This window comes from Pocillopora verrucosa, chromosome 11 (genome assembly GCF_036669915.1).
Source record: "Pocillopora verrucosa isolate sample1 chromosome 11, ASM3666991v2, whole genome shotgun sequence".
Taxonomy (NCBI): domain Eukaryota; kingdom Metazoa; phylum Cnidaria; class Anthozoa; order Scleractinia; family Pocilloporidae; genus Pocillopora; species Pocillopora verrucosa.
In genome coordinates this window covers 7,675,853-7,700,571 of record NC_089322.1, presented here as the reverse complement: position 1 = coordinate 7,700,571, position 24,719 = coordinate 7,675,853, and the positions used below count along the sequence as shown (strand labels likewise).

At 38.7% G+C, this 24,719-nt stretch overlaps 1 non-coding gene and 2 pseudogenes across 1 annotated transcript; 2 read left to right on the top strand and 1 right to left on the bottom strand.

Annotated features, from left to right (window-relative positions):
• Positions 1 to 24,719, top strand: part of LOC136284123 (fibroblast growth factor receptor 1-like) — a 159,982-nt pseudogene that overhangs the window by 106,163 nt on the left and 29,100 nt on the right.
• Positions 6,106 to 24,550, top strand: LOC131780065 (DDB1- and CUL4-associated factor 1-like; annotated as a pseudogene).
• Positions 9,831 to 9,903, bottom strand: Trnan-guu (transfer RNA asparagine (anticodon GUU)). The gene has a single exon. It is a non-coding gene; the product is annotated as a tRNA-Asn (tRNA).

The window sequence follows — 24,719 nt, the reverse complement described above, 5'->3', positions numbered from 1 at the left end:
TTTTACTTTTCTTTTATGTTTTATTTGCTGACGATAAACAGATCGAGGATCAGAAGCAAAACATCGCGGCAATGATTATGAGACTGATACTTCGGGCAGCCGACAGAAAAAATCGTGTTGGATTTGTAATTTGCAGATTAACTGGAAAGATTAAAAAGCGTTAGCATTGAAGAGAGAAAAATGACAGTAAGCGATTACAAAACATGATGCTTTGGTGACAGTATGTAATCATCGTCGAATGCAAATAACATGGAAACCGTTATGGAAAGCAAATATAAACAAGCAAGTGTGAAGTAACTTCAGAATTGATAACGGTCGTGGGTGCTAAAGAAGACTCGTAAGTAAATGACGAACCTCTTTGCGATAAGTCTTTTTTAGTATTCCGAACCGCCTTCTTTATGGCTGTGAATACATGAAAATGTGAACTGCAGTTGACGAAACGAATATAAAAGCGATCCTCGTAGTTATGAATACTACTTAACTAGTAGTGAAAATAAGGCCTGAAAAAGTCAGGGCTGTACGGTATTTGAAAACACGACCTCTGCAATACCGGTGCAGTGCTTCACCAACTGAGCTAACAAGCCAACATGGAGCTGGTCATTATGTTGGTGCAAAATAAACGCGTGAAGTGATAAATAAATGTCCGTGAATATATGAGAATCTGCGGATAAAGACATGAAGGCGATCTTGAGATCGCCTTCATATTCACGCCTTCTTTATCTCAGATATGTAGATTGTCTCCTATACAGGAACTGAAACTTCGCACGGGTTTCTTAAGTTTTCGTCAAGAACATTTTCTAGCTTCCGGTTGCACAATAATTTAGTTTTATGAAGTGAGTTAATAATGTAATTATATCACCATGAAGGGTTTTTATTGATGACGGTTAGAGCGTCAACCTTGAAATCACTCCTCGTTTGCTTACTGCTGCACTAGCAACTCCGATGAATTGTCAGTTGTTTCATAATTGATCAGGCGTTACTTGCGACTTTTTCACCTTGTTCTATTTCGCAAAAAAAGGGACGCGCACCGTAAAACCTTTATTTACTTATTGTCTCACCTTCCCTTTGTTAAATTTCTCGAAAATCAATGACACAATACATGTGATATTTTACCATCTCGCGAAGAAAGTTGACAAGTCTAAGCTTTGTTTATGAAAGGAATCTAGATCTGCACACGAACCAAGTGATACGAAGTGTTTATCGGTTGTTTCGTACCCACAGTCGTTTTATACCCGGTTAGGTCGATTTTTACCCGGTCAGTTGAGTTGTTTCGTATACGTACCCGTACTAAAGTATCTTTCTTCATGTATGTTTTAACTTCATTTAAAATGAAATAAACAAGACGCATATTTGCTTTCACTCGGGCTCTCTTTTAGGGGCGACCCTAAAAGCCGGAACGGCGAAATGGCGGAATGGCGGAATGGCGGAAAATGACCCCAAATCCTAAAACACGGAACGGCGGAAAATGACCCCAAATCCTAAAACACGGAACGGATGTCAGGGCATGTTGCACAAATTTTGTACAGACACCAAGCGCTTGGCTCATTTATCCCCACGACGATAACGCGCGTGACTAAAATTAAGTGTTATTAATTTTCTTCTTTTACTGAGTGGTATAAATAATAATGAACCATTATGCATGGTATGTGTTTCAGGATTTGGGGTCATTTTCCGCCGTTCCGTGCTTTAGGATTTGGGGTCATTTTCCGCCGTTCCGTGCTTTAGGATTTGGGGTCATTTTCCGCCGTTCCGTGTTTTAGGATTTGGGGTCATTTTTCGCCATTCCGCCATTCCGGCTTTTAGGGTCGCCCCTCTTTTAGAAAAAACTTTGTTTTTTGTGCCTGTATCAATGAGGGTCTACCGCGAACGCTGAGTGTATATTTTGTATAGCGTATACCTAAAGTAAGGTAGGTTTCATATTTGAAAACAAACGCTAACTGTTATTGTTAGGAAAATCACAAGTTTAACAATAGCCTGTTCTAATGAAAATATCACACTTACCTTGCGCAAGGCAACAATTCAGTCGCTTAACTCTACTGAATTGTCGAACGCAACAATCTATGTCTGTTCACGCACTTGCAACTGAGGTATTTTGAATGAATGTATCTTGAGTCGTATACGAATCAACCAGCAGTTCGGGTACGAACTGAATTAAACTGGGTACGGAACAACTCAGTGGTTGCGAAACATGATAATATAGGCGAGTGTTACTAATTAAACTAAACGACGCAAAATCTTATCAGCTTTTGAAAAATTTACAACGCCTATGAGTTTTTCAATTCATTAATTGCAGAGACGAGCTAAGTTTGCGCAGTAATATGCTTATATTAATAAAGTTCGTTATTTGATTGACTTATTAGAAACGCATCATTTGGGAAATAATTCAATGAAAGAACTGAAATCATGTCTTTGATGAAAATGCTTATAAAGAGACTTAGTTGTAATTCTTTTGCGAACAGATAAAAGTTTAAGTAAGAGCCAAGTCAAATTATCAACTCAGTTGATAAAACCAAATAATCATACTCATAGCAGCCTGCAAGAAATCAGTGAAATTTCTTTGATGAGGGTCAAGACGATTTTTTTCCAAGCACTTTGTTTCGGATTGTTTCGAAACAGAAATTTCAGACTTCTTAAACCAGAGTTGTTTTTTCCAAAGAACACAAACATGCGCAAAAAGAAAACGTTTCCGTAGAGTAAAAACCTTCGCAAGGTTTTTTTTTTAAATTTCATGGTATCGCGCACCAGGAGAGTAAAATCTAACCTCGGATCAGTAAATCAACGTTCTACGGAAAAGTTTATCGCTGCATTACTAATCTTCTAAAAAGAGTGGGCGGGTGACACATTTTGTTATCCATTGTATTCGATGACACTTAAAAGGTGAGATATTTTTTTATGGTACGGCTAATTAACTTGTGAACAATCAACTCAAGTTCTTTTCAATTCCTTTTTGATTTGTAAACAATAAACACCACGCCTCCTTGTACGCTATAAAGTTAGGTCACTAATTTTAGATTAGGAGTTTGAAAGAGTCACAGAGTTGTTGAACAGATTCTACAGTCATGTCTTCTTGTTTTAGAAATGCTCTCACCGAAGTTCCCACGATCGAGTCCGTGAAACGGCAACTGGACTTCGATGAGCGGAGTAGCCTCGAAATGGAATCCGAATTCCTCCGAGCACCTACAAGGGGTACGAAAAGGAGTCGTCGCTTAGACTTCGGAAAAACCGACCCATCGGTGCTGTTACGTTTTCCTGGTAAGTAAATGGTTACGAAAAAATTGGGCATTCATAGAAGGAAGTGCACAGCTATAAATACAGATAGTAGTTTAGCATGTCCCAGGTACTCGGTGACTCCCCAACGGTCGCTAAGAGGTTGATTTCATGTGACATGGAGAAAAAGAGTGAAAATAATGGATGTCTTTAAGAAAAGGCCTGATTATGTATTTATAACAGATAGAAGACGCGTGCTTATGCAACAGGCTATCATTTCTTTCTTTGGTTGCCAATCTGTCACAATTGTTGTTATCTTTTCTCCTTGTCAATAACATCGTTGCAAAGAAAAGCCGTGCGGGTGGTCGTTTCATTAATTTTCCTTTCGGTGAAGATTTTGAAATGGGGAGCGCTTATATGTAGAACAGAACTTTTTTTGGGACCGTGAAATTCTAAATAACACTTCGGGGAACACATTCGTTGAAAAGAGTTAGAAAGCATTATTTCGTTTGTTATTATTTAATAAGAAAGCAATATTCAGTTCTGATATGATAACGCACTCATTCTTGTTACAGATTTTGAGGACCAGATAGCATTTCACTCAGAGGCTTTGCGTTGGAACTCCTGTAGAAGCATCTTCTCGGCTATGCAAAAGGATAAACTTGAAGCTATGTTCCTGAAGAATAAATACCCCACTCGCGCAGAGAAAGCGACTTTGGCTGCGACTTTAGACATTACCATAAACAAAGTACAGGTAAGGATATTCAACTTCTTGATTTTCACCCAAGCTTATTAAGAAAAGTGACGAATATAAAGTGACGGTCTCTATAAAAATAATGGCCAACGGCTTGACTCTTTCGTCAGTTTATTCAATTTTTACTGGGAACGCCAAGTCTTCGATCTATGTTCTTACATTGTGTGGTGGCAGAGTACGGAATTTTTGCAGCGGCCGATAAAAGAAACGGGAGCGCGAAAAATGGTGGGGTCAGCCGTTTCCCTGACGACCACGACTACCGTTTGTTGTTCACCCGTTCACCGCTTGCTCTCATTGACGAGAGGGTCTGGAACTGGTAGATGATAGATTTCTTTAAATTGTATAAAGTAAAGTCAAAGCTCAAAAGTCTGTGTTCGTAACTTTATTCCGCTTTTTGTTGACATTGAATTAATTCAATTCACTCCTTACTATTGCGGATACTCCGTAGTATTGCGAATAATGAAAACTAAAAATTGCTTAAAAGCATGAGTACAGTTCTTTAGAAACTAATATCTTATTTCTTGAAATGGTTAAATTGCTCTATCTTTTTCATTTTCTAACAGACCTGGTTTAGTAACCGTCGCCAAAAGTGGAGAAGACAACAGAAGAAAAAAATTGCGGGTCCCTTTGGTCAGCCCTCAGTTCTTCCTCGATTGTCTCTTATTAAGCGAACCTCTCAGAGCACTGCCAGCCTCCAATGTTACTCACAGTGCCCTATACAACAACCAGAGCAATCTCAGCCTCCATCTTCCGCTCTGCACCAGGCTACAGTTCCGTTCGCTCCATCGCTACAGACTTCCCAGTCCTTTGTTGCTTGTAACCAGACGTATCCGCAGGAATACCAACCACAGCCGAAGTATTCGCAACGACCCTTCTCCCCGCAGTACTATGCCGTGCCTAATCTACCTGCTGTTGCAGAAACCATATCGCCTCCTTACCTGCCATTTTCTCACTTGATGCAGAGAATCCCACAGCGGTATCCAAATGCCTATCTCCCTCAGTTTCATTCCAAAGATTCAGAGCCTTCCCAAACTACTTGCCAACCGATGGACGCGTTTCATGCCTCCAAAGCAGAGTCTACCCGTCTGGCAGATGAATTCCCGTTCTCATACTCCATCGCCAAAGAAATGCCGCATATCTTCGGTAACATGGAAGACGATGAAGTCCTGGACCATCCACTCACTCCCTCTTTTGAGTGTTCATCAGACCTTGCTCCATCAAGAGAATTTGTAACGCACGAGTCATGCCAGTTCGGTTTTACCACAACTGATTTCAGCGACTGTGTTTTGCCTGAGCAGAGTGAAATTTCGCGGAACAGGCCGCACTCCTGCTGCTTTGGAGGGAACAGTGTGCAGTCTCATCCCCTTATAAAAGAACCGTCTTACGGCCTCATGTCAGAGGGAAGAAGTTTGAGGTTTTACAGACACGATTGAGCGAGCTGAAAGGACATAATTTCTCACGAGGCAGTCGCTATTTTTGACTTTGAGGCAATATTTTATTATGAGCGGCTTTTTGTTTTGGCATTGCATCGTCAGATCTCCTATTTCGAAGTTTTCCCTTTTATTTGCCATCAGGGCATGCAAAGGTTCCTTGTAATTTGTTAACTTACATTGTTGATTAAATATAGTTTACTGAACAGATGTGCCTTTTGATTTGCGTGTAAAAGAAGAACGGGTAACGAGTATGACAAGACAAACAATTAAGAAGAAAAATGAAAATTTTTGGCATTTTTGCAAAAGGATTCTTGAATATTTTTATTGTAATCGTCGACATCGCGAGTGTTAAGTCTAAGGAAAGAGATAACGGTAGTTTAAGAGCACAGTCGACCGAGTGCAAGCTGAAAAAAGACTGGTTAGAGGTCAATAACGACTAGGCATTCCACGCGAAATTTGATAATAGCCTGGGACTTAGCGCGTGTTGTGTTGGAACTCGCCATGTGACTAAACTTCGCCGTAAATATAGTTTACACACAGGAATTACATCTGATCTTGACACAGTCAGCAAAATCACTCGCAGTAATATCAGAATAATTATGCCGAGAAAAGCGAGATCACTTTCGAAGAGGAAGACCATGTAATCTGTATCATTATGTCTTTCGGATCAAAATGGCGGGATTTTCGATCTTAAAAACTCTGCACGTTGAGAATTCGTTGCGTTAAACGGTCTATTTGTTTTGGCTATGGCTGCATTGGATAGCACCTCTGAACTCAGTAACCTTTTGGATACTTGGCGAAAGGAAGATCAGGATAATGTATCACCTGTTAAAACTCTACAAAGGTAGTAGTGTTTTTTTCTTTATTTGAAAAAGAAAATAACGATGATAATAACCGCTGAAAGCTTTCAAGTAGCTGCCTCGTTGCAATTGGTTTCATTCGTTAAGATGCATTGAAATAAATATTATGTATTTCACAGTGACAAACTTTCTTAGTTTTAAGACCGTTTCTCCAGTTCATCTTGCATGTCAACAGCTACCTTCTACCTAGCGAGGCATATGGTGGTCTGCCTGTGATAAAACCGTTAGGTTAGCATGTGGCTGTAATTAGACACCGAAAAAAATTCCTTTTCCTCTCTCAGAATGTATAAAACATAGCATAGAAAGGTAGAAAATAAATGGGAAAGACTATGGACGAATGATTTGTGTGTTAGATTCTGGAGGTGAGTTTTTAGTTTCAAGCCTTGGCCGTGATGATAATTGTGAGATACTCACTCAGTGTGTATGACTACTTACTGGAACTGTAAGATCAATAAAATTGTTCATGTTGGGCTCTACAAAAAATGAACAAACAATCTGGCAAAAAGTAGATTCAAAAGTGTTTTTACGTTTTAAAATCACTCTTGTAGGATAGCAGAGCTTGTGGAACGTGAGAATGAGGCATATCATAAACTAGATCCAGATCCTTTTGATGATCGGCATCCAGGTAAAAGTGCAAAGCTACCTTTTCACGTTACACACTATTTATGTTTTATACGTTATAATATCTATTACAAATACATTAGGTGATGTAATGTTAGGTATTCTTATCAGATACTAGGAAGGATAGCTACAGACATAAAGGGGGTAAGTTTCTTTGAAAAAACTTTGATGCTGCATCAGTGGGGGAGTTTAACAAGATAATTTGGTTTTATTAACTGAGTTGATAATGTTAATTGGCCACCGTAAAGAGTTTCAGAACATTTCAAGCATTAGCCCTTTGTCAGCGTGTTTGTTGTGTAAACCTCTTCCATTAACTGCAAGCCAATAAGAAACAATATGTATATTGAAGAGAACTAAGGCTTGCCAATAATGAAACAGGTCCAAGACACACTCTGCATGAAAAAGAACGATAACACATGACAAACAGCAGTAATTCAAACTTTCATGGATGAGAAGTGTTGTTCTTGCTTCTTATTCAATGTCAATTCTTCTTTTTGTTCCCAGTGGAATCTTTACTAGACTTACTGTGTTAAAGAGGCACAATACTTATCTACTTACTTGAGTCACAAGAAAACACTAGAACTTAGATGAGGCTTGGTGTGAGAAGTGCCCATGTCACAGTGATGGCCTCATGTGGTCAAACTGATATAGCTTGGCTGTGAATGAAATTAATTACTTTATTATAAATTTTTCTCAGTTAGTACATGCACAATGATTGGTCAATTTAGTGGGTTGTATTTCAATGAACAGCCTGAAAAATTTTAAACTTTGGCTTTAATTAGAATCTTCTCCTTTTATTGGACCCTGAGATATTAAAAATCTTATGAGCCTTATTTTCTCAGTCCATACTCTTAAGTGACAGTTAAGTTAACCTCTTTTTTTTTTTTGGCTCAGATGTATGTCCTAAGGAAAAAAAACTTAGTCTGTAATTTTAACAGTGCAGATCTCGCACTCAGTCAGTAAGAGGTCTTGATTGTATTAAATTATTCAAAATAAAATCAGCTCTTGTTTTCTCCATCGTGAACATTTCAGGTAGAGCTGACCCAGACTGTGCATTAGGCCATCTTTTGAAGACACTGTTCAGAAATGATGAATTTATGGACAAACTAGTGAACTCCTATATCATGAGCACTGTGGAACAGTTTAATCTGAACTGCACTGCAGCCAGAGTTTTGTTAAATGCCATGCCTGGGCTGGAAAGTGCTGCAGTTTTTCAGGATATGGTAAGTTTAGAAAGCTATTCTTAATCCTTTAACTCCTAAGATCTGATTGTTAATTCTCTGCTCTAGCTGCAACACATTTCCTTGTGAATTAGTTATGAGAATTTGGTGTTAAATCAAGATGACAACTTCTACCTGATAAGTCTGAGTATTCTCATTACCTTTGGCTGGATAATGTATGGATATTATGGGGAGAAGTTATGTGTTAATCACTTCTCGGAGTTAAAGGGTTTAATTTAGTAATCTTAAGATGTGACTTTCTTTCTTCAGCTTGAGTTCTATGTTCAGATCAATGTGTCCAGTTTCTGTGGCATGGCACCCCTTGTCCTTTCCAGAAAATATACTCAGAATTAACTCATACAATTGCTATTTCATCAAATTATAGATAAAAAACATGAATTTCATGTAGTTATATCATGAAAAACAGAAAAGGAAAAGAGATCTTATTAGTTGCTCTCAGTCACCTCACTTTAGTGCAAAAAAACTTTAAAAAAATGCAAACTTTTCAGATCCACTTTCATTGTTCCTTAATTCATAACTACATATTTCTTAAATAGAACAAGAGAGATTTAAAGGTTTAAGCTCACTAAAGAAATAGAGAAAAATGTTTTTTGTCTTGTCACAAGCGTGTGACAAAGAAAAGATTCTGAGTCCCCATGTTGAATTGAACCTTATACCTTCAGATTCTGGGGTCCAATGCTCTACCACTGAGCCACAACAAATAAGATTTCTTTTCCTTTTCTTTTTTCTTTGTCCCACACTTGTGAAAAGACAAAAAACATCTTTCTCTACATATTTCCTATCCATAAATTTGATGTCAATCATGTCCATGTAGGAAGCAATGCTTAATCGTTTATGCAAGTGGGCCAGAGAAGCCTCAGAACCCTTGAGATCATATGCTACAGGTATTTATAGCATAGTTTACTGGTCTTATTTTTCACAGTACTTCAGGCTTTGAACATTTTGGTCGCCATACCAAAAACAAAAGGAAAAAAAAAAGAAAATTGAATTGACTAAATATTTAGCATTTAGTGCTCTCCTTGGGAAAATTAGATTTACCTAATTCCTGTACAGCTTCTGAGTTTCTGAACTTACTCAATTTTGTTTACACCTTTATAAACTGGGTGCAAGTAGAAGGGTGTTTTAGTTTGGTGATCCAAGGTTATTTACATTAGTTTAACCCTTGAGAGTGACTAGCATCTAATTTCTTCTTTCAATATCAACCCTGAATCAAACATTAAGATTGCAAGAAAAAAGGAAATGATAAGCAACTGAAGAACCTCCTGATTGTTAAACAAATTCTCCTTGTCAGTGCATTAGAAAATGTATAGAGAACAGTATGGAGAATATGCATACTGATGTTAGGATGTGAAGAGTTGAGATATAGATAGTCATGGTTTGATTGAGGATTCTAATATTCCTTTTTGTTTGTTTTTTATGTGTATTGCTGCATTTGCATTTTTAATTTATTTTTTAATTTTTAGGTATCAGGTATTACTTCAAATGATAATTATTATTTCTAAACAGGTCTTTTAGCATTTGCCATGGAGAGCCAGGATATTGCTGCAGTATTCAGAGAAGAAAACTCCACCTTGGTAAGTCAGTATAGCAATAATGATTTTAGATATATGAAATTCATATAGTTGCACTGTGGTGAAGAAATAAGTATAAGAGATCCTCACAGCCAAGAACACTACTGAACTAGTAGTTGAAATAAGACCTGAAAAAAATGTTCAGGCCCGTATGGGATTTAAACCCATGTCCTCTGTGATAACAGTGCAGCGCTCTACCAGCTGAGCTAACAAGCCAACAGGGAGCTGGTCAATATGTTGGATATAGCAATTTTTAAGAGTGACCACTAAGGTTACAAGAATAAAGGAAATGATCACCTGTAAAAGAATCTAAATTCTCCTTGTCAGCACCTTAAGAAATGCAAGAGAACAGTATGAAGAATATGAGTATTGATGTTAGGGTGCTGAGGGTTTTTGTTTTTAGCTTTGTGGTTAACAGCATTTGTATTTCAAACGTCTGAGTGCAAAGTTGGCTTTTCACATCTCAGGAATTGTTTATTGTCAGTCATTGCATTTTTTGTTTGAAAAACTCTTGTAAACTATAAGCTGAGGATTAAATGTTGAATTTCACATGTTTAGGTTCCCTCTATGCTGCGACGGCTGCACATTTTAAAGGACTTGTCAGACCTTACACAGCCCGCTGTGACAGACCTGTCAAACAGGATTATCCTGAAAGCAAAGACAAACAGGAACAAGAGCGAAAACAGTAACAGCGTGAGTAACAAGATAAAGAAAGTGAATCTTGCTGAGCCAGGACCATCATGCTCTGTGCCACAGAATGGCGAATTATCCGGTTTGTGTAATGGAGAAGTGGAAGAAGTGAATAGCTACAATGGAAAGGGTTAGTTCACTTTTGAGTATTGTAACTCAGATTGTCCCTCTGTTAGTGAGTTCAATCTCCTAGCAACTTTAAGTTGATTTAACTGTCTTTTCAAACTGAGTGGTATGACTTGTTTGTAACTTGAAGGCTCAATTATTCGCCTTTGGGTTTTCACTTTGGCAGACAAGGCAGTGCTTTCAATAAGACCCTGGCACCAGTAGGAGCTCCTGTGGGTATTCTGTAGTGAATTGCCAGGTATACGCTGGGAGCTTTCATGCAAACGCAACGATGTGAGACCTAAAACACATCGAGATCTTGTAGAGTTCTTTCTGTCTACTTTTGCCTTTATAAATAAGTTTTGATAAATGTTTGATATTTAATCTTATCATATATTTCAGCATAAATTTCCAGCCAAAAAAAAAAGAAAGATTTTGAGTTTCCAACAACAAACTGACTCAAATTTTGGTAAACAGTAACCATATGTCGTTTCAGAGGACTTTTTGTGTGAAACACAAGGAGGAGGCTTGTCTGTTAACAAATGGAAGATTTTGATAATAAAATGATCAGTTAAACGATTGTTATCAAGGACTAAAATGTTTAATGATCATCTATGGAAGTTTGACACCAAAAAATTTGTTTGAAGGGGGGGAGGGGGGGGATAAGGGGAGGAGGAAGTATGCCAAGTAGGTTTTCCCTGCACAAGTTAACTCAGTTTCCTTAAAAATTGTAAATATTTTCCTTTTGTTTCAGGTAAAAGTTGTCTACAAGCAAAACATCCATTGCTAGTTAAAACAAGCAAGGGTTTCCGTTCCACTGGAAATGTAATTTGTGCACCTAAGGGAGGGTACCACATAGTCCCTATGTCCTTTTCCCTCTCCCCCCTGACTCTTGGCATGCAGCAGAGACTAATTCTACAGTATCTGACTCCCTTGGGGGAATATCAGGAGGTATGTGCTGTAATTAGGCACTTGAGCATTTAATGATATATGAAGAACAGAGAGAGTCTCTCCACTGAAGTATGTGGGAAGCTTGTGGGAAAAAGGGCTCTGAATCAAGGATAAATTGGAAATGTCACACAACTTGGAAATTTGAGTTTGGACCGTTTTAACTAGTCGTGTGCGAGCAAGAATTATTTTTTGGAGGAAGGGACATAAATTGGCCTTGGTCAGAAGATAACACACTCGGATCAAGAATTCTTGATCATCTGATGCGCTTTAACTGAACGTACGCAAGCAAGAAATACTTTTTGGATGAAGGGACATAAATTGGCCTTGGTCAGACGATAATGCACTCGGATCAAGGATTTTTGATCATGTGAGGCGTTTTAACTAATTGGCGCGAGCAAGAAATATTTGTTGGATGAAGGGACATGCATTGGCCTTGGTCAAAAGTAAATACACTCAGTTCTGAATGAAGAGGTTCTACTTGAGCCGTAGCAAATTTTATCAGTTGCTATGGCAACAAAACAGTCGTAGCTGAGCTTGGAGCATTGCTTGGCCATTGATTTATCTTGACACATTTTTCTTTGAACATTTCAACTCAGCTGTTGCCGACAGTGTTTGAATCGAAAGCCCTGGATCTTGTCATGCACTACATTACATTTAAAGGCCAGGTGGACCTACAACTTGTCTTTGAAGCCCTCAAGGTAGGAAGGAGGCAGTAACGTCATGCTTTGTGTTGTACGTCTAGAATTTCATGCAGTTACGGTTGGTTTTCACCCTCGCCGGTGTACTTACAAAAAGCGTAAAGCGATATGATCCTTTGAAAATCAAACCGTTAGAATCAGAAGCAAAATACTGATGCCACTTATGACTCCTTTGCTAATGATATGTGAAAAATAAATTGCTGGAGTTTTCAGCCATCGGTTAGCTCAGCTTTGATTCCGAAAATCGAGTTTTCACTGGATCATAAGCGTTGGAGTTCTTAGCGGAATCGGAAGAAAAGAAATTGTTCGGAATATTCCGACTCCGATTTCGTCAAGCTTTTGGCTCCACTTACGACTCCAACTCTCGATTTTCTCTGGGTCGCTGGCACTCTTACAACTAATGAACAATTCGACTCCAATTTGTCTTTTGTGTAAACGAACCTTTAGACACTCTACCACATTCATCTCTCTTGAAAAACACTACTTTAACTCTTCAACTCCCAGATCAAATTTGTAATTCTCCTTACTGTCAACCATAGAATTCTTATAAAGTTAGTTCGGATAACTTAGTATTGGATCAGCTTTCTTTACTTATCTGGTTGATATTGTATTGATATTGTAAGGAGAAATTCTGTCTTGGTCACTCGTGAAGTTAAAGGTTAAGGCAATAATGCATTGTACCGACTGGGATCTGACAAAAAAGCCTCAGAATTTAAAAGCTATTTCCTTTTATTGTCGTTTTAGTATTTGGCATCCCTTCTTTGTCATAAAAAGTTTGCCACAGAATTTGTGACTCATAACGGTGTCCAGCGGTTACTAGAAGTGCCACGCCCATCTGTGGCTGCTACAGGATGTTCTATGTGTCTGTATTATCTCGCTTACAATGAGGACGCCATGGAGAGGGTAAGACATTTTTCCAATTTAAAAAATGTTTGAAGTTTTCTGATTTGTAGTTGTAAGAAATGCATTATTTAGTGCAGATTTAACTACCAATGATCGGTGAGTTATGAGCAGACCAGTATTTTCTAAAAGAAAGAGGTAACGAGTATCATTCCGTTAAACATGAAACAACAATGAATTGAATAACACATATCTGCTTATTTTTCATGAATCTCCCTCCCCCCCCCCCCCCTCCCCCCCCCCCAAAAAAAAGCTTATTTATGTCTAGCATATAACCCACAGATAGAGAGATAAAAAGGAATTAAAGAAAAACTGGTGAAATGGATAAACAGAATTGCAGACGAGGAGATAGAAAAAGATGAAGATAAGAAACATAGAAATAATCACTCAAAAAATGTTATCTTACAAAACTACTCCTAATTCCACACAAAAAAAAACTTCGAGTAATTAAATTCTTTGTGCTCTTTTTTCTACATGGGCCAGAGGATTATGAAATTAACAAACAGAAAATGTCGACGGAACCTCCGTAACTGTTTCAAATAACTTGTTTCAGGTGTCCCTCCTACCAAACCCTGTGCTGAGTGACCTGGTCAAGTATGCATTGTGGCTTCTAGAATGTTCTCACGACTCTGGCAGGTGTCACGCAACTCTCTTTTTCTCGCTCACGTGTTCATTTCGAGCAGTGCTGGAATTGTTCGACAGTAATGATGGTCTGCGGAAGCTTGTGAACCAGGTAATTAATCAGTTTTATTTATTAATTACACGACACGGTTTGGACCCCAGAGAAACGTGGATCGTGTAGTTCAATCGCCTGGAGTAGGATCACACCACGAGGTCTATTTGTTCTGTGACCTTTCCGTTCTCGTAGGAGTAGCAATTTCTCTTAATAACACTCATTCGAAATATTTTGCAATACGTAAAGAAATAAAAGAACGACTAAGGTAAATAATGATAATTTAATTAATAAAATAGTGGATAACGTTGAAGGCCCATTCTGATTGGTTACTCAAACTCCGAATATCCGTTACTGTTCACCTCCAAGAAACTCGCGCGTGATTTGCGCACGGAAATATTGCAATCATCGCGGGAATAAATGAGTTAAAATCATCCCTTTTTGCTATGTTATCTTACTGTTTAAATATATACTAAAACAACTATTCACCTCAGTGCCGATGGCTGGCGGTGGATATTCACCTCGCGGCTTCGAGACTCAGTGAATATCCACCACAAGCCAGCCACCTCCACTTCAATAAATCACGGTTTGTTACTTTTGAAACGTAGTTTAGAGACATGCTGACCGCTATGAATTAACAAGTATTTTTAGTGCACGCCGTGTTTGCATTTTCCAGACTGCGCAGTCTCGTTTAAATTTTTCAAGCCATTTTACGGTCCTATTCCACTTGCGTTTCCATCTTGAAAACAACGAATATTACTGGCTGCAAACCATTGTAAAAGAATCTTTTTTTGTTTAACCTTGTCTGGCAGCTAAGTACGCTTTCAATCCTTCGTCCCGACGAGGCAGAACTACTGAGTGATGATGAGGTGTTTGGCAGCCGGCAGACAGCAAAACACACTTGCATGGCTTTACGGAGATATTTTGATGCCCATCTTCACATCAGGGCAGATGCGCTGAGGAGATCTATTGCAAGGAACGAGGGTGGAACACCACCAGTTCCAGTTCCAGCGTATAAGGTGAATTTCCAAGCTTACTTTCTAATTCTAGGAGAAAATTTGTATATCTTTAGATGGGCAAATTCAGTATGTTATGTTATGTAAAAGGACTACGCCTGCTCGGCTGTTTTAGTTTAGAGAGGTTGGAAGTTAACTTAAACCTGGCAAAGGTTTTGGCAGTATTCTGCTTAACATTTAATCCCATCTTTGTAAATTTTCTACTTTTACCACGAAAGTTTATGAACCTCGCTTAACAAACACCTCAAATCGTCTTAAATATTTACGCAGAAGATACTGTTTTTGTCTGTTTGTCTGTCTGCTTGGTTTTGTCTGTTTGTTGTTTTTTCCGCAGTTTTGTCTTTGGTAGCCAAGCATCATCTTGTTCAACTGATATGATGAGCAACTGTTCTCTTTCAGGCTGCATCCCTGTCTCACAGCAGTGTAATGGAGAACTGTCAGTTGATGTTAGAGTATGCTCCAACAACACTGCGTTGGGAGCCTGTTGAGGTAATAATGAGAAATAACGCAAAAGAAAAAAAAAGCGTCTCATGGTCGTGGTTGATTATTTCGCAGAGGCGTATCTTGGTTTATTAAGTGGAGGGCACATAGTAGCATTGAACTCCTATGTAGAGTGATATAGTATTTTTCACAGGGACATGATACAATGTCCAGCTTCAAACTCGTAGCTTATGAAACCCCTCGATGGACACCATAACACCTACTTCCATTGCTTTGTTGTTGTTAGTCGTTATTCTCTTCGGTTTTATTATTATTATTATTATTATTATTATTATTACCAGTGTTATTATTATTGTCATCATCATCATAATTGTTATTACAATTATTATATTCATAAGTTTCCTAGTTTACATATACAGTTCGCTCTCAGGAATAGAGTGGAGAAGTAATTTCATTCATTGTGTGTTTGTTCGTTTCTGGTTTGTTTTGTTTTTGTTTTTATTTTGTCATTTTATTCACCAGTGTTCATAAGCATAGACACACCTTGCAATTTACCTATAACTAGAATAAACTGTCTTTTGTCTGAGGTCTTTACGTTTCTCGTTTTTATTAGGGATTTGTGGCAAACCACAACGGCCTGAAACGAGGACGCGGCCAAACAAAAGATCTAATTGCTTAGCATGTGCGTTTAGAACTTTGTACATCTCCGTAGATGCTCTCTGCAAAACAAAAACGTGAAATCACCCAACGTTGCGTTGAACGGAAACAACGATTGCAAATTAGTAAAACTTTACATTTGGAACTCAACCTGCTTACATATGTTATGCTGAAGTTGTGGCCCGTAAGAGACGCATAAACACATCCAGCCACACGCGAAATTCTAACCAAAAGTAAAAATTCATCATTTCAGTCGACGTCTTCCTCGACGTTGCCTTCCTGACTGCTCAAGTTCGCTACAATGTAACATGTTTTCTTTTCTCCTAAAGATGATGAACAGACTTCAAGGCTTCACCCTGCTGCTTCAGTTGATCTCCCTATCGTCAGACTGGGGAGGACCAGTAATAGGTAAGTCATTGGTTTTGCTATCCTTTCTCCAGAGTGTGTACGAGTCCAGGAAAATCAGGAAAGGTCTGCTTGTAGGACTGTGTTACTGGACTTTGAAATTCTCGGAACTCGTTTCAACTCAAGAAATTGAAGTTTTTGATAATTCATTTAGCAGAACATTAGATGTAATGATTTCTACTGCCTTCAAAAAGGTACAAAGAAGCTTTTTAGTATTGTCGACTTAAGATATTACAATTTGTCTTGCTCCATTCAAGAGCGGACGCCATCCGATTAGCAGCCGAAGGACCCGCCTGCTTTAGAGATGCTGTTTGTGTTGACAGTCGGTCCTAAGGCTCAGATGGCGCTGTGTGAAGAAGTGCAACTTCCGTCAGGAGAAACAACAGAAAGGAATGAGGTATGATCTACGGGAAGAGACTTAATTTAGACGTGAAGACTCGAAAAATTCCCATCAAACGTCCTTCGTGATCATCGAGGAAGAAGAAATTCTTAGTCACTTTATTTAATGACCCGTGAAAAAAAATTTTGATGAGCAAGAGACCAGAAGGCTTATATACTCTCTATTTTTAGTCATATTTGAGAAAATCTTTTTTTTCTAGGCTTCTGCTGCGTTGCGATGAAGGGAGTTTACTGTCAATGACTCTGAGGTACAGAGAACGCCGCTCTCCACGTCATTTGTAACTGTTTGTGTGCGGTCCTCGAGTCAGGGTAAGTGGTTGTGCGCGTTTCGATTGAGTTCCCTTCCTCCCGCATGGAGTTTCTAGAAATTTCTCGCGACAGGAAAAAAAACAACAAACAACAAAAAAACAAACAAGCAAAAACCAAATAGGAAACAGAGTTACAGGCGTAGTGTGTGGTAGAGCAGGCGAAAATTGTCTTCATTTTGTAACTGACTTGGTAATGACAAAGGTCGCTGTAAAGTTGAGTCCAAGATCGGAGTCAACACAATAATCTTTATTTACCTCTCCACGGTTCCTCAACCCCCTCCTCACTACCCTCTACATCCCCTCCCTCAACGCTGCTCTGCCGTCCAGTCTTAGGCTGATTAAACGAAAAATTCCTGTTTTTCAAAAAAAACAATTCATGAAAGGAATTGCTACTCAAACGTTAGGAATATTTGTTGAATTTAAAGTACTTAGTGTTTAAGGTGTTAAGCCTACCAGGCCGAGTGGGCGGTTGTTCTCTTTTTCCAGTTTCCCCAGGGGGGTTTTTTTTTGTTTTTTTTTCCCGGGTTGGGGTTTTAACTGCGGTACAGGTCTGATTTTCTCCAGTTTTTGTTTTTTCAAATGCTTAAGTAGTGTTTGGCGTCACCGCGGGAATGATAGTTAGACTTTTGTCTTCATTGTTTGCAGATATAGCGGAGCTGTTGCAAAATTTCAGTCGAAATCCAGAGCCGGCATTTCAAAAGCAGCGACGACCATCTTATCCAAGATGTGGGGATGTGTCAGGGCCAGTAATGGCATCAGGGTCTGCTCTCCTTACTGATGGTGCTGAAAACGCCATTGGTTGATGCATGACTTGTATTCTGTAGCTCTGGCTTGTAAAAGCGTTTATGTGGTTTATCGAGGAGCGACAAGATGAGACAAGTCATTGGGAAAACTACAGTGTTTAACAGCGGCCAGTTACAAAGTGAGTAGCGCACTGCGCCAGTGCTTTCTTCACACTTGTCCAACCATGTATGATTATACAACTGGGCGTGCCCGTGGGCAAGATGAAGCGAGTCCTGTGTTCTGCTAGATACCTGAGTTCTCATCCAGCTTGGGGGATCACGCTTTTATCTCGCGCAAGATAAAAGTTGCGTTGCGAAGACTTACAAAGTTTGTAATGTTTAGACAACGGCGGCAACGACGTCGTACAAGCGATAGAGGACGGTCAAACCACTTTTTCCACGTAAAACGAGCCACTCACCATCCAGGTGGCTTTCCTTTTCAGCGCTCACAGCAAACCAAGTCATTCTTGATTCTTATAATAAGCAGAATAATTTTGCTATGTAGTAATTCCTTCATTGAACAACTTAATCAGTCAAGAGCTTTTGTCTAGTTCAAGACTCTTCGTCTCAGTTCACAAAAGCGCCAAAAAGAGCTCGCCAAATATCCAGCTATCTTGACGTATTTACAGCCATGTTGACCTTCTAAAAAAACATCATTTCATTTCTTTCGTTTACGTTGACTCAATGTCGTTTGTCTTGAATTTGTTGACAGTTTTGATGCGAGAGCCGATCATTGAGGATAATGCTTCTGACCACGCCCTTTTCTGCAAATATGCTGCCGAGCTACTTGAAAGAGTCACTGGTAAATCCCTGGCTACGTCCACTGCAGTCCCGTCCCTGTCTAGAATAAACAGGTATGAATTTGAAATTGACACAAGCTGTCGTCTCACACAGGGGAGGCGGAGACCTTCAACAGCGTCTTTACTCGACAGTTTTACAGCTCATTAACTTTCGTTTGAACGGCAAACGTACGGAAAAGTCTAATTTCGATATTAAAGTTTTGCTAAATAATGAACAATCGATGATTTGATTTGAAGAATTTATCAGAATCTACTTCTTTGTATTTCTTGTTTAAAAATGGATGGTCATCGAAACTGCCTTCAGGCTTTCTCTGTTTTTCAGAGGAGGGGAGGAGGGACATCCTCAGTTTCCCTGCCATCCCCTCCAAAAGAAAACATTTGATCGTAGGTAAGATGGTCACACTATCGGGTTTCATCTAAATACTTTTAAGTTAAGAGGAAATTAAGAAATTAATGCTTTCTAGAGCATCATTAGAACAGCCCAGTAAGAAATCATAACAGTTTTAGAGTTTAGAGTTTAAAAATCAAGAGCTTTTATTTGGTGATATTTTCTTTATTTCGTGATCCTAATGTTTGATTCAAGGAGTGATTAAGTAGAGAAATTAGACGCTGGTCCTGTAAGCCCAAACGGTTTTTGAACCTCTTGTTTGTGTCGTTTACATTTGGCTGATTCGTAGTCACAACCCAAGGTTTGTTGTGGAGCGTCGAGGCAGCTAAAGGAAATTATGATTTTGTGTTTCCTATTTTTTTTTTTTTTTTTTTTTTTTTTTTTTTCTACCCGTAAGAATTATCCTTACTATAGTTTAAAAAAAAAGTAGTGGCTTTTATGAGGTCATGTAAACGTAGTACCTAAGTTTTTACTTTTTCTCCTCAGCCCGATGGCAAGTCTGTTTTACTTGGAACACAAATAGGCCAGTTGAAGGAATACAACTTAATAACTGGACAGGTACAAAACTCAATTTACACCTTTTGATTTCAAGCCAAACGCCAAATTTTTCTTGAAATAGCTATATGTGTATGAATCAGTCGTTGATTGTGACAATTTTAAGTTGTCTGTATCATACCTATCAAAACAACCAATCAGAATTTTTTTTTTTTTTCACGTTGTTTTTCTTTTTTGGATTTAAACCGTTCAGTGCATGGTTTTCATTTTTTTGATTTTACGTATTTATTTTCAAAAAATGATCTTTTGCAGGAAGAGGCGACTTATCTCTGTAGCGCAGACAGAGCAATTTCCATGTGCCAATGTTTGAACTTGAAAACCTTTGATTCGTACCACTAGTGCATCTGATAGGCACGTCCTTGTTTGTGTCTCTTTTGTTTTATTTGTATCTCACCTTTAACAAACTACAATGTTTGTCGCAGAAAGAAACAAAAACACACACATACTTCACTATGTTTTACCATTAATTTTTATTGACTTGAGGATCGCTGAAAAATACAAAAAAAAAGTTTTACACATTTTCTTTCAGAGCTACACGACTTTTACAGAAGACACTTAGACAAATTAATTTCATAGATTACAGGAGACGAGCAATGAATGATTCCAACTTAATTCACCTGCGGCAATGACGCCTCAAGATCAAAACAAGCAAAATGGGAAATAATTTTGGTGTATGTCATGGCTTGTATCCTATAATCGGATTGGTGTTAATAACACGGTGACAGTAGGCGAACTGTAATATTTTTCGTCGTTACATTATCTCTCTATTTGATAAAAAATGTTATTTACTTTAATAATTTTTTTTTTTCTTTGGCTCAGACATCCATTTAGCGAAGACACCTGGGTAAAGTTTAGTAATTTATCAGAAGACAGAATTATTGGCACACACGACGCTACTGCGCATGTGAGTTCAAGACATTTGATGCATTTTCACTTCTAAATACATCACGATCAGCCTTAGTTTGACAAATTGTCGCTGTTCATCTAGAACATTTACAAAAGGAAAAATAGATCAGCGAAATTGCTACTGCGTGAACACGGGATAGCAAGGAAGATAGAATCACCAATTTCGCCCAAGTTTGTACACGATCATTTTTTGTCTCGAATACATGGACTTTTAAGAAGTATTTTTTAGCTCAGACTTCATGGCCAAGATCATCATTTTTTTTCTGCGCCTCAGTTTACTTGTTCTGAGGCCTCTTGGCTGTGTTTGAAATTTTTTAATTTGCTATTTTGATATGCTTCAGAAACAACTTTGGTTTTTCTTTCAGTCACTCAGTTGAAATACGCCTTTTGAAACATTTAGTCAAACTTTAAGGCGCCGAACTCGAGATTTTTATCGGTAGATCGTTGATAAATTGGAGGCAAAGCCTTGTGATTACCTTAGTAAAGGTTGACCAATGTTTTTTTTTTGATTCAGTTTTTTTTTTTTTTTTTTTTTTTTTTTGTCGTTTATTGCTTGTGGTACTTCTCTGCCAAAACCCCTTTTTTTTTCTCGATAACTGCGAGCATTAGAATGCAGTTAGAGTGTGATGATATTATTCACTATTATATTCAACCATCAGATTTACGACACTGCGACAGGTCAGCGGGTACTAACTCTGCACGATTCCAACAACACTAACAACTACTCAAAGAACCTCGCCTCCTTCAATCCCACGGACGACCTGGTACTGAACGACGGTGTATTATGGGATGTCAAAGGCAAACGGGTTATACACAAGTTTGACAAGTTTAACAACTTTGTCAGCGCGTTTTTCATCCCTCCGGGCTGGAGATTATCATCAATTCAGAGATTGTATCCTTTTTTTTTTTTTTGTTTTTAAAGAACGAGCCAATGCTAGACTGTAAAGCAGTGAGTCCAGATTCGCGAAAAAAACGGAACACAACGTCGGCCTTTCACGGATCTCGAAAAAAAAATCACTCTACCTCCTTCTTCTTACTTTGACAGTGAATTAGGAGAGAGATAGATATCAAGGACTATTATTTCATAAGAAAAGTTTATTGTTTCCTCATCTTGAGCGTTTTCGGGAACTAATACACAGTCACCTGACTGATCCACTGAGCATAAACTTGTCTGAATATCCTTGGTGATTTGCTGGCCAATTTACATCATCAACCTAGTCGATAAAACCAAACTATCTGGTTATTTCCCCGCCCTCACAACTGACGAAGCACTGCTGTTTCTTGTGACACTAACCCCTTAGAATGTCCAAAGCAACTCATTTCAAATAAACAGTGTGCCTTTTGCTTTGCCAATATCTGACGCTAAAAACAGTGGGATCTTCGCTCTTTCCATTTACTGGACACGTGTCCTTCACTAGATCAATGTCACGTGATCTTCAATAACAGTGGTGACGTCATGTATGGGGGTAATTTTATGTTTACTTGTTTACACACTCTCAAATTTGTTGATACTTTATTAATTTTTCACGAAGGAAACCAGACCGACATTGAGGTTTTAGTGCGCCCAAGTCGTGAGCTTTTAGTTGCGATCTATATGTCATCTCGATATTCAAATTCAAATTGAGAGCACAGAATACTCACCCGGGATTATGGTTCCATAGGTTTTTAGCAGTTTATAGACATCCAAAATTGCGTAAGGAAATTTTTCAACTTTTCATCAATTATTTAGCAACTTTTGCGGTGTTTGGAAAAGTGAAAGAGCTCTAGCTCTTTTATTCCACTCATAACCCTAAAACTTCCGGCTCCAGTCTTTCGAAGGTTGGATAGCGCTATCCACTGGAAACTCTATCCGTCGGATAGCGTTATCCGCCCTTTACATAACTGGGCCCTCAGGGAAAAGTTCCTCAGAGCCTCTGATATCTCAAAAAAAAAAAAAAAAAAAAAATGAATTCTGGACTGAAGGGAGCGGTATTTGTTCTTCCGTATTTTATAGTAAAACATCTTTCGGATCCTTTGGAAATACCGCTAGCTTCCAGGCTCCTTGGACCGTACGAGACCTCGTTCAGGACCTTTGACGCAACAGATTATCAACCAATAGGTGAGCAGGAGGGCTTGCTACAAATTTTAATAGAAATTTTTTTTTTGGCGCTCGTTATCAGTTAATTTGAAATATCTTGACGTTTACGAAATGAGTGAGAAAATGATGTTGGAAATTTCAATTGCTTTCAAACAGCTACAATCGACGTTAAGAAGACAATATTTGATTTGTGTACCGATATAACTGACAGCTTTGTAGCCGTTATTGAGGTAAGCTTAAAAATCGGAAACCTCTGCCTTGTTTTGTTTTCCTCCCTTCCATCCTTCTTCTTTCATTCCCATCCTCTTCCTCTCCCCGCTCCTGCTTAACTTCCTCTCTTCTTTTTTTTTCTCCCTCTTCTCCGACACTTCTTCAGAGGTAAGAGGATTCTTGTGATTTCTATGAAACATTAAATTCAATTTATCTTGATCGTAAGACCTGAGCCGATTGGTGCGGTTTAGCTCTACTTGTCAATCACTAGCCAAACTGCTTCATGATTATCTTGCGGGAAAAACAAAAGAGGGTGAACTCTTTCGAAGGCGTAGTTGACAATTCCGATTTCATTCACGAGGAAGCTGCCTAGAAAACCGAATTTTTTAGAGCAGGAAGCGGCTGTAGACAGATTTAGGGAATCTCTCAAGTGTTCATCAGAACATGGAGTGTCTCGCGCATTACGAGGGTAGCAAAAAGTCTTAATTTCCACACTGGTCACTGGAAAAGATCTGCTGGCAGTGTTACCCACTGGTTTTTTTTTAGGAAAAGCTTTTCTATTTCAGATGCTGGTTAGCTTTAAAACTAATTATAAAACAAACCTTCGAGTGCAGAAGTGTGTCTGCTGCTTCAAAGTACCGTTTATCAAATGGAAGAAACATCGCCAAAGGGATTAACGGAAGCTACACTCAAAGAACATAAGATGCAGCGAATATCAGCTCATATCTGTGTCCTCGGAAAAGGTTACGTCGAAGCCATTTGTCTCTGCGCTGAAAAAAAAAACTGCCTCACAGTTTCACTCATCCGCTCTACGCTTTTTTTTTTTTTTTTCTTTTTTTTTTTCTTTTTCTTGTGGTTACGGTTACTTGCTCAATTCCGAAAATGCGGTGAGGCACAATTAGTCATGGGGTGTTTCGCTTTTTAACAGCCTCTTCGAGCAAGCGTCTTTTCGCCTTTCACTGCCCCCTCCTTCCACTTTCCACTCAAACTCTAAGTCAAACATGGCCGGTGAAATAATCGATCGCGAACTTCTTAACGTTAACTCGCCCTAATATAACGCCTGCACTGCAAGCTCAGGAGCTAGCAGTAATCCCAGCTACCTCATGCCACGACAACTGGGAGAAACTTTGGGCAATGCGAACCATCTGACTGGCTTTACTTGTCATTTCATGATTGCATAAGTTGCAAACTATCATCGTAAAGATCTTGTCATCATGTCATAACAGTTCACGTGAATTATTTCATATCATAAATTCGGTAACGTTCTTTTTTTAGAATCAGGCCAGCACCGACGAAAGCGTTTGCCGGGTGTACGAAGTCGGGCGGCTGCGTAGGGCTGATGACGAGGACGAGCAGGTATGAGAATCTTAAGGACTTTCACATCAACATTCGTAGGAACGGACCAATCAAAGAGAAGTGAAACCGCCTTGGATGCGGATTCGGTTATGTGATTGGTTCGTGCCTTATTTGCATACAAAATCCTGCACTTTGTTAGGTTGTGGACTATAGCGCCCCCTGGCACTAAAGCAGAGATGAACTTTAATTTACTTTTGGAACATACTTCAAAAACACGTCACTTAGTGCAACACGTGTTTGATGTAGGTCAATAAAATAACGACTCCATGCTTTTTCTCTTAGGAATCCGACGAAGGTGGCGAGGAAGATGACGATGTCGATGACGATGATGATGATGAAATGATGATGATGATGACGATGACGATGATGATGATGATGACGACGAAATTGAAATCACGATATCTGGCGATGATGATTCGGATGATGACAGTGATATTGCAATTTTTTGAAGCGCGGCTTTTAAGTTTCCATCTTTCAGTTGTTAATTCAACTCAACAATGAGCACGTCATTCTGCTATGTTTTTTTTATTTGAAAAATGTACTTGTATCACACAATTTGGGAATGATATTTAAGCTTGGAGTTGAGCTTCTTGACGGTGGTTTTTTTTTTATGTAAAATGCTATGTAGCAGAAAGTAGAAGTCATCGAAAAAAAAATTACACCCATGTTACTGATTATCAAATAAATAGAAAGGATGGAATGGTTTGTTATTCCT